Here is a 15,363-nt window from a genome sequence, read left to right as displayed (position 1 = left end):
GCCACACTTAAGAATACCTTAGAATAAGTGCAAGGAGCCACTTTAAGAGCTGTGCTCCATCCAGATGGCTACCTTTGAAAGAGCTGCACAAATAATTTAACAGAAGCCAAAGGTTTAGGTGAAAGCCTGGTATGGGGCAGGGATTGTGACAGGTCACAGACGGAAGAATTCAACAACTGTAACACATTACCTGATGAGTTGAAAGACTTTTTTGCCTGCTCTCGAGGCCCTTAACACCAGGCCATGGAAGAGAGGGCTGGTTGTCTATTACTGCAGTGCCCCCTGATGGTTCCCATGGTACCCAACAGGGCTGTACTGAACTCTAACTCCCATGGAGCCCTGTGAGCCCAGGGGGGCTGCCATGTAGCTCTCTGGGGGAGGTAATGCCCTGTGCATGTTTTCTCCCCCAGTCTATCCAGTAAGAAGGCATCCCGGCCAGGCAAGGGTGCCAGCTGTCTGACACAATATGAACTCTTTATAGGGTGGTCCAGATCTAATTATACAACTTTTATTGCAATGCATGAAAACAATGCAAGACAAAAGAATTGTTCAAAATATATTGTGATAAACGAATGCAGGGCAGGTGTTGCCATCTATCGGCAACAAAAAGAAGTTTTTGTGAATTCTCTACATAATAAACTTAGGTTATAGCGTAATGAAAATTGCATAATTAGATCTAGACCACCTTGGTAGTGTAAAAATACAAAATTGATACATTGTCACCTTTCTCTCTTATTAACATTTTTTTATTTTACTTATTGAATTTCTTTAAAGCATATAACATTTCGTACAATCAAGTCAAACTTAACAAAACTAAAATCAAATTAATCCCCACCCCACCCATCTCTCTTCCTCTCTCATTAACATTTTCTAAATGAAATCAAGTGACGCACCCTTAAATGTCTGGCTGCTGTCATTAATGTTAATATCTGCAGAATGAACCGACACTCCGCTTCAGTTAATGAGACATCAATCTCCATTTTACTGGTGTTCTCTTTCTCAAGTTTAATACATCATTTCAAACAAAAGAAAAAAATGAAGAGCTTCACTTCATATGAGCAGTTTGTGACTAAAGGCGATACCTGCAGTACAATGTTACCATAGGCATTACATGTAGCAATTTGTTTTCTTTATTTGTGTATAGAACAGGACGCCACCAACTGATTATCAATTTATTAATAATACAAATATGTGAATAATTACACTGACAGCTATAAAGTTGTATAATGATGCAAAACAGTACAGAAATTTAGAATTGTACATATTGAGAAGCACATCATTTCTACTTAAATGTCAGTTTAGCTGTTACAACATGAAAGTCTAATTAATGGGTTTTTAGGAACAGTCACATTTCACTTAGGACAAATCTATACTTTCATGACTCAATTTATAATTTAAATAGCAAAATGAGGAAAAAAGTAAAACATTTATTAATGGAAATTACAATAATCACAGAAGAAGTAGTCACAAAGAATGTTAAAATCTACCTTTTTTCACATTCCTTTGCAGAAGCCTTACTCAAGGTTTTTAAAAAGCCTGTGGTTTGTCTCAATTGTATTTGTACTTTTTGTCAAGTTTACATTGCTTAAAGGAAGTATTTCAAGTCAAAGTCATGTCTTTGCAATTATGGCATATATTAATTTACCACATGAAATTGCTTTCTAACCTGAAGCATATTTTATAAAGAATTTTTAAAATAACTAGCTCGCTCTTTCATTTTATAATTGAGCTTATGGGTAACCAGTGACCTATCATGGGAGAAACAAAAAAACTTAAAACTTAAAGAATTTGGCTAAAAATGTTACCTGATGTCACCAATCCACTTTTTTCCTGTGATTTAAATAAAAACAGTTGTCGTATTTCATTGCCTTGAAAAACAACAATAAAGAATACTCTTTGCTTTTAAAAGATAGAAAATTGTGACCATTACCCTTTATGACAAGCGCTCATACATTAAACAGTGTGGCGGATGACCGGGATGCGCCTTTGAGACTGGGACCGGGGGAGCAGCCATGGGATGAACACTACGCCCCCTGGAACGCATGGTGGCAGCCCTCCTGGGTTACATCGAGGCCACAGTGTGAGACTTCAAGGCTCACACCTGTTGGACTTCGTGGCCACCACTGGGAGGGGCTGCACGGTTTAACGAGCCTGTGTGGGCTGGAATGCAGCCACACCCGGAAGTGCAGCCTGAATTAGGTTAATTATCACCTGAAGCACTTCCGGGTGGGCCATAAGAAGAGCCTGCAGCCACTACTTGAGGTGCCAGAGTCAGGAGGAGGACGAGGACAAGGACAAAAAAGCTGCCTGGGAAGAGTGGATGAAGAAGAGAGTGATTTTTGTGGGTGTTTTTCTTTGGTGGTGTGTTTTGGGACTGTGTAGGGCCTGTGGGACACGGGGAAGACATGCCCCACGGCTGAAGAACAAATAAATCTTTTATTTTCATTTTCACGTGCCTCCGGTGTCAGTCTGTGTCGGGTTGGCACCAACCAAGCTCTTCTACCACAACAGACACATGACACAAGGAACGAGTGTACACACAAATCAGCAATCTGAATCAGACTGGCCAATTTTCATTTAAAAAAAAAAAGTGACAATTGAAACCATCCAGGGAAAGTCAGTGGGTGCATCTCCATTGTTTGACAAAGTCTGAACACCAATATAGAATATGAATTTGGTAAGAACCTGTCTGTGGGTCTGAAAGAGTGCTACTGTCGGTTAGTTGTTTCCTGCAGTCAGAGCACCAATATGGTCTCCTTTCAGTGTGTACTCTTGTGTTTCTGAAGACTGCTACTGGTGGAAAATTGTTTGCCACATTCAGGACAACAAAATGGCTTTTCTCCAGTGTGTATTCTTGTGTGTGTTTTAAGGTGACTACTGCAAGAGAATTGTTTGTTACATTTGGAACAACAATATGGTTTCTCACCAGTGTGAATTCTCATGTGTGCCTGAAGATGGCTGCTGCAAGAGAATGGTTTCCCACATTCAGAGCAGCAATACGGCTTCTCTCCAGTGTGAATTCTTCTGTGGTACAGAAGACTGTTATTATTGGAAAACTGTTTGCCGCATTCAGAACAGCAATAAGGTTTCTCTCCAGTGTGAATACGTGTGTGTGTTTGAAGATGGCTATTGCAAGAAAATTGTTTTCCACAATCAGAACAGCGATATGGCTTTTCACCAGTGTGAGTTCTTGTGTGTGACTGAAGATGGCTGCTGCAAGAGAAATGTTTGCCACAATCTGAACAATAATATGGTTTCTCTCCAGTGTGCTTTTTTCTGTGAAACTTAAGACTACTATTGTTGAAGAATTGTTTGCCACAGTCAGAACAACAATATGGTTTCTCCCCAGTGTGAATTCTTTTGTGTGTCTGAAGAATGCTCATTTCAGAGAACTGTTTGCCACATTCAGTACAGCAGTACTGTTTCTCTCCAGTATGAATTTTTGTGTGTTTTTGGAGATGACTACTGCAGAAAAATTGCTTCCCACATTCAGAACAGCAATATGGCTTCTCTCCAGTGTGGATTCTTCTGTGATACTGAAGACTGCTACTCGTGGAGAATCGTTTGCCACATTCAGAACAGCAATATGGATTCTCGCCAGTGTGAATTCTTCTGTGGATCTGAAGCCTGTCACTTGTAATGAACCGTTTTCCACACTCAGAACAGCAATATGGCTTCTCTCCAGTGTGAAATCTTGTGTGTCGCTGAAAACTGCTAGTTACAGAAAATTGTTTTCCACAGTCAGAGCAACAATATGGTTTCTCTTTAGTGTGAATCCTTGAGTGCTTATGGAGATCACTGCTGGCAGAGAATCGCTTGCCACATTCAGAACAGCTATATGGCTTTTCTCCTGTATGAATTCTTATGTGGGTCTGTAGATGGCTACTGCAGAAGAATCGTTTGCCACATTCAGAACAATAATATGGCTTCTCTCCTGTGTGAATTCTTGTATGTGTTTTAAGATGGCTACTGGAAGAGAATCGTTTGGAACATTTGGAACAGCAATAAGGCTTCTCGCCACTGTGAATTCTAGTGTGTGTCTGAAGGTTGCTCTTGCAAGAGAACTGTTTGCCACAATCAGAGCAGCAATATGCTGCCAGTCTTGTGTAGCTCCTCTGGTCATTTCTGCATTGAGACTTGCATTTAAAATTTTTCTTCTGCTGTTTTTGAACTTCTATTGTGTCAGTCCCAGTTGGCATGGAATTATAGTTTAAAGTGACTGGTATTAAAATGTCTCCTGCAGATGTTAATGACTTCGTATTTTCACTGTGCTGTGTCCTCTGAGATTTGCAATGCACAGAGGCCTGAGGAAGTGATGATGGATAATCACAGCCATTCTGCTGAAAATCTGCACAAAAACATAAAAAGATCTGACAACAGGTAATTATTTAGTTTAGAACAGTGTACTCCCAATTAAAAACCCACACCCACCCATGATATTTCACTTCATTGGTAAGAGATTCACTTTTTTCCTGCTGTATACAAAATATTGGCTTGATTATCGTAATTGTCAAAGAAAACTGCACTTGTACAATGTTGAGATAATGAAGACCATGTTTGGTTACCAGTTTGCAAATGGTTTCTATAGTTACTGCTATACAGCACATTACACGCATTTAGTAATCAAGTGACAGTTAATGAAGCAGTTTTCCTATCTTGAGAAGACAAATATTACTTATTGTGGCTGAAAGCTCTGAATGTGGAATGTATTTTAAATGCAAGAGAGGGAGAAGTGATGAGCAGACTTAACTATTTCTTGAAACAACTTCAGACACCTCTTACAGAGCTTTGTTAATAGATAAATGAGAAGTCAGGTATAAAGCCCTACACACACACACACACAGTGTGAACCACCTCTCGCAGCTATGACAGCAGGTCAGAATAAATCTCTTATTGACTTTGCACAAGATGAATGAAGAAGCAAGATTTACATATTCCTTGATGCAAAATTCCTCAAGCTGTGACAGCTTAGCTGGGGAGTATTGAGGGCAGCAATTTGTAGGTCACACCACGGATGATTGATGAGGTTAAGGGCAGCACTCTAACTGGGACACTCAAGAGCATCAACATTTTTCATTTTAAGCAACTCTGTTGAGGTTTTGGTGGTGTGTGTTGGGCCACTGTCCTGTTGCAAGACAGACTTCCTCCCCACTTTAAGTGTTCTGGCAGTAGGAAGCAGGTTTTCATACAGGGACTGTCTGTATCATGCAGCATTCACCCTCCATCAGTCCTGACCAGATTGCCTGTTCCTCTGCTCCACACCACAGTAATTTCAATTAAATTAACATGAACATCCATCATGCCTATCATATTATCTTTGTAGTTGTTTCTGGTTATTCCTGTTCCTATCCACATCCCAAAGACATGCAGATTTGGCTGACTGACAACTGAAAACTGACTATCTTGGCAAGTTGGACTAATGTACCACTCAAGCCCCATTCTTGCCTTGTGCCTCAAGTGTTAGGTCCATTACATTGTGCATACATATATAATACTTGTACTCCCTATGTGTAAAATCACACATTTATTTCTATTAAATTTCATCTCCCACATATCTGCTCAAGCCTGAATTATGTCCTGGTCCACCTGTAAGGATTCTATTCTTTCAAAGGTACCTGCCATTCCAGATAATTCAGGGTCATCATCAAACCTAAACAGCTTGTCATATATTTTTACGTGGATAATTTAAATAGACTAGAAAAATACCAGTCCTCATACTGAACCCAGTGGGGACCCCATTTCCTAAAAGTTCCTCTCACCATAACCCTTGGCTTCTCGTGTTTAGGACAATTTTGCAGCCAGTTACAAACTGTGACATGAAGTCCAGCTTATTTTAGATTGTTGGCTAACCTTATGAAAAGCTTTTTCTTAAAGTGATATAAATAATATGGTGTTCCTCTGATCAAAAGCTTTCATTGTCTTCTAATAAAATTTGCCTTATTAGACAACCTAACTTGTGTTGGCTAAATACAACTAAACTTGGAAAGTGCTGCTTGATATTTTCTTTAACAATTGTTTCCCTTACTGTAGTATAAGAGGAGCTGAAAACTTCCGAAAACATCTATTCTGAGATTGTAAGAGCCATTTGTTAGTTATTTCAGTTATTTTAAATGTTTGCCTATGTATTAGTGCATTGTCTATGGGAGGTTCTTATAACCCTCTCAAGCTGAATTGTGACCTGCCTTGCTGTGTGTATGGTATGGAGGGCACACGGTTTTAAACTGTCCCTTACGTGCTCAATAGAGTGAAAGTTAACATGCTCTATTGAACGTGCAGTGCCGTATGTTTAGAGTGTGCTGAAGAGGAAGTAAAGTGTCTTTAAGTGTAGAAACAACTGAGGTTTGAGAAGAAGAACTAAGTTTATAGAAGAATAATTTTTTCCCATTTTTTGCCTTTTATTATACGTGTGTAACAACTCATCCATCCATCCATCCATCATCCAACCTGCTATAACCTAACACAGGGTCACAGGGTTCTGCAGGAGCCAATCCCAGCCAACACAGGGCACAAGGCAGGAACAAATCCCGTGCAGGGCAACAGCGCACCGCAGTGTGTAACAACCTTTTTTCTTTATTTTTGTGTGGACTATTTGCTTTGAATTTTGACTAAATCTTTTAAAATGAACTTTTGGACTTTTCCTGTATATATTGTAGGTGTTTATTTCCAACAACCAGGGTGCTGCCCCCAAGCCCTGCATGTGCTATGAGAAGTATGGTTCTAAAATTACTAACATGATGGACATCATCCTATTCTTTTTTGGTTATCTTTGCCATGCCTGGGAAACTGGAGAAGGTTTACAATAAGCCAACAGGATTAATGAACAAGAACAAGTGAGAATGTTTATTAAGGAACACATGGAAAACAGTCTGCATGCCTCTTTCACCACTGGGACCTACACTTACGCCTGAGAACATTTTGCTTTACCGTAATCTTTCCAGCCGGCTGTCCACTGCTATGTTACTGGTAGTATATGAGCATTGCACTCCTTATACTACTGCATAGGCCCTCCAGCTTGGTCATGGAGGGCCATAGTGGCTGCAGCTTTTTGTTTGAACTCAAGTTATTAATTTAAAGCCAATTATTAATGCTGAAAAAATGATGGTTTCAGCAACATATTTTTGTACTTCATCTCAGTTAACTTCAGATGCTTCTTTTAAACAGCGGCAGTCACCATTTCAATGGTATATTTTTGGTTGGGTTTCCATTTAACAGTGATATGCAAATACTAAAGAGAACCATCAAACTCTTAATTTCAGTCCTGGCTGGCCCCTGTGTCTGCATGTGTTAGCTGCAACCATCTTCAGCTGTTATATGGTGTGTCACACACGTGCGATTGGGAGACAGCTGAAGGGCCTAAATGATAGCAATTCCACGCCAGACCAGGGGGCGTCGAGGTGCGCTGACTGTCTCTCTCAATCTCTTGCTGACCATCCATGGGAAATCCCGCAGGGTACCGGCGCTACTGATGACATCACTTCCGGTTTTTTTCCAGTGCCAATGATGATGTCACTTCTGGCCCCCGACGACGTCACTTCCTGGTTCGATGCAAATGAGGACGTCACTTCCCCCCATAATGATGTCAATTCTGGTCCACCACCAATGATGCTGTCCATTCCGGTCCCCCCCAAAAAATGACGATGTCACTTCTGGTTCCGCACAGATGACGTCATTTCCTTGACTGGCCTTTAAAGCCACCATCTTGTCTCAATAACTTCAGTTCTGTTTTGGACTCACATCTGTGAACATCTCTGTTCAATTTAAACCTCATTTTTGCAGCCCTTGAACAATATTCATGTGGCTGCCCCAAACCTTCATGATGTCTTCATGTGACAATGGACTACCACAATAACCTCCTTAATGTTTACTCCAAGTAAGAAATGTTATTACATGTAACAGAAAACACAGAAATACCAACACGTCAACATACATAAACACAGTAGGACTGGTCTGTCTAGTGTCCACTGCTGTACTGATGCAGATTTAGTACACGTCCTTCATGTGACATGTTTTGAGACTGTCACCAATGCACAGCCTGGTGTTGCAATCAGGACAGTCAAAGTGTGTTTCATTGTGCACCTATGAGAGGGTAGAATGTCAATGCGCCAAACCACACGAGCAGCCACATCCCCTTGGGGCTGCGTTCAGCGTCTTCACAGTACGTACGACATAAATTTACATTAACAAATGAGCAAAGTGCGGTTCAGGGTTAATTACTTATACCGTATCCGTGAATTTGAAAGGGTTAGGGCACTTCATTTCATTGTCACTTCCATCTTAAGCAAATCATTAGGGAAGTGTTCAGGTCAGTATGAGTGTTTATAACCATTACACACGTGGCCTGTTAATGTAAACTTGATGAGACATCACAGTGTTGGCCACTGTTTTAATAAAGCATCTTGTAGCCTCATTAACTCAGTTATTCATTTTTTTGGCCTGCATCATACAATCCCATGTGAAGGACACCAACATTGGTCAGCAATGGACGGGAAGAAAGCTGATAGCTGGACACACACAGGCATTCACAAAGGATCCATTTAAAGTCGCCAGTCAGGTTAAGGGCCTCTTCTGAAAGAAATGAGAACATGCAAATTGTACAAACACAGAGCGCATGTGCGAGCCAAGGTTAGAATCCTGGAATGTGGAGAAATGAGGCAGCCGAGCAGCATGCAGGCTGGCCTGGCGGCTCTAAGTTGGATCTGCATTTGGTTAAGCAATGGGCATAGAATTGTACGATACGGGCAACCAAACTAAACGATTGAGTTAATGACACTACAAGATGCTTCATTAAAACCGTGACCAACACCATGACTTTACATGAATAATGCTAATCTTGTGTGTATGAGTTGTTACCTCATTCATATATGTATGAGATATTATATCGTACATATGAGATAGGAGGCACTCAAAAGTTTATTTCACTTGGCGGTTTAGGGCCTCCGTAGTTATTCTTTTAAAACTATGGCAAAAATAAAACATGTAACAGAGAGAGTGACAGTCTTTTCAGCATTGATCAAGAAATGACAGTTGATTTCTAATAACACAAAAAATGAAAGTGAGAGCGGCTGTGTGGCAATCTGTAGCAGAGCAATGCCTAAGTAAATTATGAATCTGAATTTGTATGTATATATATATATACATACATACATACATACATAAATGATTTAGGTAGGAATATAAGTAACAAGCTGGTTAAGTTTTCAGATGATACCAAAATAGGAGGATTGGCAGATAATCTGAAATCCATTGAATCATTACAGAGGGACTTGGCCAGCATACAGGATTGGGCAGATTTGTGGCAGATGAAATTTAATGTCAGTAAATGTAAAGTATTACACATAGGAAGTAAAAATGTTAGGTTTGAATACACAATGGGCGGTGTGAAATAGTAAAAATATGAAAGTAAATAAATTAATAACAATAAATAGAATAAAAAAAAGAGGGGAGAAAATCCACTTCCTCAATTTAAATGCATATTCTAAAATGTTATTGATCAGACCCTGCCAAGTTTTGAAAATGTTTTGTACAGATCCTCTAAGTGAGAATTTGATTTTGTTTCAATTTTAGATAATATATAACATCAGTTACCACCAACTGAAAAGAGGTGAGTTAGGATTCTTCAAGATGAGCAAGATAAGTCTACGTGCCAATAGTGTAGTAAAGGCAATGACAGTTTGTTTGTCCTTCTCCACTTTAAGCCCCTCTGTAAGCCCACCAGACACAGCTGTTAGTGGATTAGAAGGGACTGTGACACCAAGGCTGTCAGAAAGGAATTCAAAGATTTTCGTCCAGAATGATGTTAATTTGGTGCAAGCCCAAAACATGTGGCCCAGTGAGGCTGGAACTCGATTGAAACGTTTGCAGGTTGGATCTTGCCCTGGGAACATTGTGGGCAATTTTAAATGAGACAGATGTGCTCGATATATAATTTTAAGTTGAATAATTGTATGCTTTGCGCATATGGAGCTTGAGTGAATTCTATACACTGCTACTTTCCACTCCTTTTTCTGAATATTGCAGAAATGCTGTCGGAGTTCTCGAGACTGACCTGCCTTTCTTAAGTAAAATCCTAGAAAAGGCAGTCATAATGCAGCTAAATGATCACTTGACTAAAGATGCTATTCTTTATAAGTTTCAGAACAAATCACAGTACAGAAACTGTAGTAAATGACTTGCAGGTAAATGCAGACAGAGGCCGTGTACCTGTTCTCACCCTCTTAGATCTGACCACAATATTCTTATAAATTGCCTTAGTCAATGGGTGGGCCTCTCTGGCAGTGTCCAAAACTGGTTTGAGACTTATTTGACAGGTAGAAAATTCTTTGTTAGTTGTGGTAATTATACTTCAAAGACCCCTGATATTCTATATGGTGATCCACAAGGCTCTATCCTGGGTCCGCTGTTCTTTTCGATCTCCATGCTTCCGTTAGGTCAGATTATCTCAGGGCATAACATGAGCTACCACAGCTATACTGATGACACACAACTGTATTTATCAATAGCGCCTGATGAGCACGATTCTTTTGATTCACTGACCCAATGTTTTATTTGTGTTTCTGAATGGATGAGTAGTAATAAGGAGACTAAATAAGGAGAAAACAGAAATGTTAGTGATTGGCAAAAATGAATATAATGAGGTTATTAGAAATAAACTTGTTACATTAGGCTTAAAGATCAAGACCAAGGTAAAGAATTAAGAGGTAACTATTGACTCTGACCGGAATTTTCAATCACATATCAGTCAGATCACTAGGACAGCATTTTTTCACTTAATAAAAATAGCAAAAGTTGGGTCCCTTTTAACTTTGCAAGATGCTGAAAAGTTAGTTCACGCTTCTGTGTTCAGTCGGCTAGATTACTGTAACGCACTCCTCTCAGGACTAACAAAGAAAGACATCAATCGATTACAATGAGTGCATAATGTAGCCTCTAGAATCTTAATTAGGAAAAAGAAAACCCAAGCACATCTCTCCAGTTCTGATGTCACTACACTGGTTACCCGTGTCATTTACAATTGACTTTAAAATACTGCTTATGGTTTACAAAGCTTTAAATAATCTCGCTCCATCCTGTATCTGAGAATGCCTCTCAACTTACACTCCAAATCGTAACCTCAGATCTTCAAATGAGGGTCTGCTTAGAATTCCAAGAGCTAAACTTAAAAGAAGTGGTGAGGCAGCTTTCTGCTGTTATGCTCCTAAAATCTGGAATAGCTTACTGATAGAAATTCGGCAGGCTACTACAGTGGAGCACTTTAAAAAAAAAAAAAAATAAAAATAAAAAAAATAAACTATTCTAAAAATAATCTGTCACTTTTTACCACAGAACTTGTAGACCAAATGAGCTCGAATTTCTGCATTCAGACTAAAGGCAAAATAGCTATTATTTTTAGTGAATTATATCAGCCCCGAGCCTAACACTGACTTTGTATCTGACACTTACCTTCACCAGAAGGAACTGAACAGAATTCCTTGTCAACCTTCCTAGTGTCAGACTTCAAACATTCAAACTTCACATGGAGAGAGTGATGGCTGCTGGGACTGAAGCCTAATCCAGTCTCCTCTGGACACACATACTGAGAAACGCATTCCATTTTTAGGACTTCTTCTTTCACGTTGCTTACAATTTCATTTTTCATGTTGTCAGATGTTGGCTCAGTGTCTTCCTTAAGGCCAGTGACCTCAGACTTACAATCCTCTTCCTTAATGTCAGGACTATATTTTGAAAGGTACACTGCTTCCCATTCACAATTTTCTTCCTTAATGTCCACACTTCTTTTCTCCAAGGTATTCATGTAATGAAGGCCCATGTGTAGTGTGTGATTCTCCCGTACCTCCACATTACTCTCCATTTCTGTGTCTGCCTCTTCACACTTATATCCCTTCCGAAGAGGATCCTGGATTACTGGACTTATCTCCTCCATGTTGCATATTAGCTACAAGAAAAATGAAACTTTTTAATAAAATTAGAATACAGATTACAAATTCAGAACAACACACAACAGAATTTAACACAAATGACCCATACAGCATATAACATACATTTACATATAACACACATCTGAGAAAAGTATAGTCTAACAAAGCTAATAAAACAGCACAGCCATTAATATGTACTGTAAATTGTAGCACAGCATGGTTATTTTAAAATAACAACTATGCTAAATAAGAAGAAAGCTGAAAAAGACAAATCCCTAAATGTAACTTTCCAAACCAGAACACTATCAGGGAATATTAAGTAACTATCAAACTCAATATATCTTAACATAACGTACACACAAAACACGCTGATCAGCCATAACTAGGGAATCCATTCCGGGAGCCTGGGATTCCCGGACATTTTTCATTCCCGCATTCCCAGGAAAGAAACTGCTGTAATTCCCGGGAAAATGGGAACGGCCAAGCTCGCATATATAGTGTGTAAAAGTGTAAAAATCAATCAAGAAATAACAGAGTTATAGTTGAAAATAATTAAGGTGGCGCCATTGCTGCAGCTTACACTTCATCAGACAACAGCTTTGAACAGCAACTTGAAATTGCAATGCGTCAGTCTGTTGCATCCGCATTATCTGTGCTAAGAAACTTGCCATCACAGAATGATTGACAAGAAACTGGATGCATCAGTAAAAGCTGAAATGGCGCTGTTTCAGAGCAACGGCAAACACAGGCATTGTGTAGAACAAGTATATCAGTATCTGATGATTGTGCCGCCTACTTCAGTGGAGTCACAGCGTGCTTTCTTAGCGGCTGGCGTACTCTGCATGAAGGTGCGCTCTAGCGTGGATGACCACACGCTGGACATGTTAATAATAAAAACAATAATGATTCATTACATTTATATAGCACTTTTCTCAGTACTCAAAGCAATATCCACACAGGGAGGAACTGGGAAGTGAACCCACAATCTTCCACAGTCTCCTTAATGCAAAGCAGCAGCACTACCACTGCACCACCTGTGAGGACGTTGTGCTTTCTACACTCTTATTACCACAACTAAAGGTACATGTACTTATAAGACAGCATGAACTGCTTGTAGATAAGATTAGTCTTTTATTTGTGTCACATATTGCAGTAGTTTTATTAAAAATAAGTGTCGGTCGTTCTAAAATCGTTCACATGTGAGATGCCCGTGCACTGTGTCATCCCAGGCGCCCAGGATTCCCGGGAATGAAATGTGGGATTCCCGAATTCCCGGGAATGGATAAACCCGTCCGGGAATGGATTCCCTAGCCACAACCTTAAAACTACTCACAAGTGAAGTGAAGGCTTAGCCAAAGTTATGAACCCCATATATGAGGAAGAGTACAAAAAGGTGGCGACTTTTAAAAATACTGCAAATACCAGGGTGCTCATTTGAACATGAAGATGGATTGGGGAGACAACACAGACTTGCTATACAAAAAAAGGCAGGAAGCGGCTCTTCTTTTTCAAGAGATTCAGATTCCTTAATGTATCTGATAAGCTAATGGGGATATTCTACCAGCCCCCTGTGCCCAGTGTACTGTTTTGCATTGTTGTCTGCTGGGAATCATGAATAAAGTAATCAGGAATGCCAGTTGCACCCTGACATCACTGGGGACAGGGTCAGAAAAAAAGAATGATAACAAAATCGGGGCCCATTATAACTAATGCTGTCCAACCTCTCTATCGTGTATTGTCATGAAGCACCTTTAGCGCTAAAACAGCATCCAGGGAGCTACAAGATCTCTACAGGAAAATATAATACCCTCATCATGCCTCTCGTCACCCTTTTCATTAATATCCCACCCTCACTTTGGGCAGTCGGATCACACATCTCCTTGTTCCTCTTTATCCTTCACACAGACAGCTTCTCAAACAAGCCCCTCTAGTATATAAATCTGTGAAAGTGTGGACTGAAGAATCTGAACAGGTGTACACTAAGTGGGAGGCATTTAAGACCACTGCTATGCAGGAGGACTGCCCTGATGATTTACAGGAATAAGCTACAGTGGTGACTAGCTACATCAGGACTTGTACTGAGAACATTGTGCCTTCTGAGAACATATGAGTGTACTCAGATCAGAAGACACGGATAAACTGGGAGGTGCTGTCTAAGCCATATGCTTATTCTGCTGATTATGTTTCAGATAACACTGATCACGACAAAAAGGTCAGAGATGACAAACATGGAGTAATCAAAGTGACCAAAAGTCAATGGAAGCTGAAGTTGGAGTGTTACTACCCCAGTGCTGACACCTGGTATGGGGCAGGGATTGTGACAGGTCACAGACGGAAGAATTCAACAACTGTAACACATTACCTGATGAGTTGAAAGACTTTTTTGCCTGCTCTCAAGGCCCTTAACACCAGGCCATGGAAGAGAGGGCTGGTTGTCTAGAACATGCAGAGCCCACCATTTGCAGTCTCGGCTATGAATGTGGGCAAGACTCTGAGCAGAATAAGCCCACAGGAAGCAGTGGGCCCAGATAAAATCCCTGGGTGTGTATTCAGAGCTTGTTGGTGAATGTCTCTGCAGACATATTTAATCTGTCTCCTGTACAACCCTTACATCCCACTAGCTTCAAAATGATGACTTTTGTGCCTATTATGAAGATGAGCACAGTGACTCGTTTCAATGACTTGTCGACTGGTGGCATTGACTCCTGTTATGCTGAAATACTTTAAAAGACTGGTCATGACTTACATCCATAGCATTGTACAGGTCACTCTAGACCCCCTTCAGTTTTCCCACAGAACAATTAGGTCCACTGAGGATGATGTCAGTATTGTCATACACCTTAAGAACAAATAAAATTATGTTAAAATGCTATTTATTGATTAGAGCTCTAATCGAAACGGAGACACCATCAAAACTGAAGGACAAGTTCCTCACTCTAGGTCTGTCGTCCACCATCTGTAATTGGGTTCTGGATACTCTAACAGGCAGACCTCACGTAGTCTGAATTGGGAACCATATTTACAACATATGGATTTTAAACACAGGGACCCCTCAGGGCTGTGTGCTACGTTCTCTATTTTACACCCTCTTCATAAGTGACAGTGTTTTCTCAAAGAATAACACCAGTATCACCAAACTTGCTGATGATACCACAGTCATTGTACAGATTACTGGGCAAGGTGAGACAGCCTACAGGAGGGAAGTGGGAAATCTGGCACCAAGACAACAAGCTCTCCTTAAACATTAATAAAACAAAGGAGATTAGGAGGACTTAAGGAAAAGGAGGTAGATGCACACACCAATTGTGGCAGACGACCGGGGACCTTGCCCCACCGGGATGCCTGGAGATGGGAAAGACCATGAGAGGGGCAATATCTTCCCCGGGGTGCAAGAGGGCAGCCTCCCTGGATTACACAGGGGCTATGGATTTGGAGCTTGGAAGATCAA

At 40.3% G+C, this 15,363-nt stretch overlaps 1 pseudogene; it reads right to left on the bottom strand.

Annotated features, from left to right (window-relative positions):
* Positions 1-1,149: 1,149 nt before the first annotated feature.
* Positions 1,150-15,363, bottom strand: part of LOC114664440 (zinc finger protein 91-like) — a 65,577-nt pseudogene continuing 51,363 nt past the window's right edge.

Source organism: Erpetoichthys calabaricus, chromosome 1 (assembly GCF_900747795.2).
Source record: "Erpetoichthys calabaricus chromosome 1, fErpCal1.3, whole genome shotgun sequence".
Classification (NCBI taxonomy): domain Eukaryota; kingdom Metazoa; phylum Chordata; class Cladistia; order Polypteriformes; family Polypteridae; genus Erpetoichthys; species Erpetoichthys calabaricus.
Note: the sequence above shows the minus strand (reverse complement) of the source record. Positions and strands in the feature narration are given on the sequence as shown.